Raw genomic sequence first — 1,224 nt, 5'->3', positions numbered from 1 at the left:
AACTATACAACAAAACACATCGTAAAATGTAAGTAACATCTTTACACGGCTAACATATGTGTTCAACTATACAACAAAACACATCGTAAAATGTAAGTAACATCTTTACACGGCTAAAGTATGTGTTTAACTATACTACAAAACACACCGTAAAATATAAGTAACATCTTTACCGTGTTCAACTATACAACAAAACACACCGTAAAATATAAGTAACATCTTTACACGGCTAAAGTATGTGTTCAACTATACTACAAAACACACCGTAAAATATAAGTAACATCTTTACACGGCTAAAGTATGTGTTCAACTATACTACAAAACACATCGTAAAATGTAAGTAACATCTTTACACGGCTAAAGTATGTGTTCAACTATACAACAAAACACATCGTAAAATATAAGTAACATCTTTACACGGCTAAAGTATGTGTTTCATTATACTACAAAACACAACGTAAAATATAAGTAACATCTTTACACGGCTAAAGTATGTGTTCAACTATACTACAAAACACATCGTAAAATGTAAGTAACATCTTTACACGGCTAAAGTATGTGTTTAACTATACTACAAAACACACCGTAAAATGTAAGTAACATCTTTACACGGCTAAAGTATGTGTTCAACTATACTACAAAACACACCGTAAAATATAAGTAACATCTTTACACGGCTAACATATGTGTTTAACTATACTACAAAACACAACTTAGCCGTGTAAAGATGTTACTTATATTTTACGAACACATACTGTGTTTTGTAGTATAGTTAACGTAAAATATAATTAAGTAAAGATGTTACTTATATTTTACGGTGTGTTTTGTAGTATAGTTAAACACATACTTTAGCCGTGTAAAGATGTTACTTACATTTTACGATGTGTTTTGTTGTATAGTTGAACACATATGTTAGCCGTGTAAAGATGACGGCTAACATATGTGTTTAACTATACAACAATGTGGATAACATGAGCAGGTGCTAGGGTGAAATACAACATGGAAGCAGATACTGAAATATAGAACATGAAAACACATGTTCAAATGTAGATAACATGATAAGAAGTATTAAAATAAACCATGTTAGAATATAACACAATACGTAAAAACATATGTTACGATATATTTAACACACACACACACACTAAAACTAAGCAGAAGTTATTAGGAATTAAAACAGTTAAAGCGACTTTTAATTATGTACATTGTCCTTTCAGACGACTT

This window comes from Limulus polyphemus, unplaced genomic scaffold (genome assembly GCF_000517525.1).
Source record: "Limulus polyphemus unplaced genomic scaffold, Limulus_polyphemus-2.1.2 Scaffold5623, whole genome shotgun sequence".
Lineage (NCBI taxonomy): Eukaryota > Metazoa > Arthropoda > Merostomata > Xiphosura > Limulidae > Limulus > Limulus polyphemus.
The sequence above is the reverse complement of the archived record's forward strand: the minus strand, read 5'-3'. Positions refer to the sequence as shown.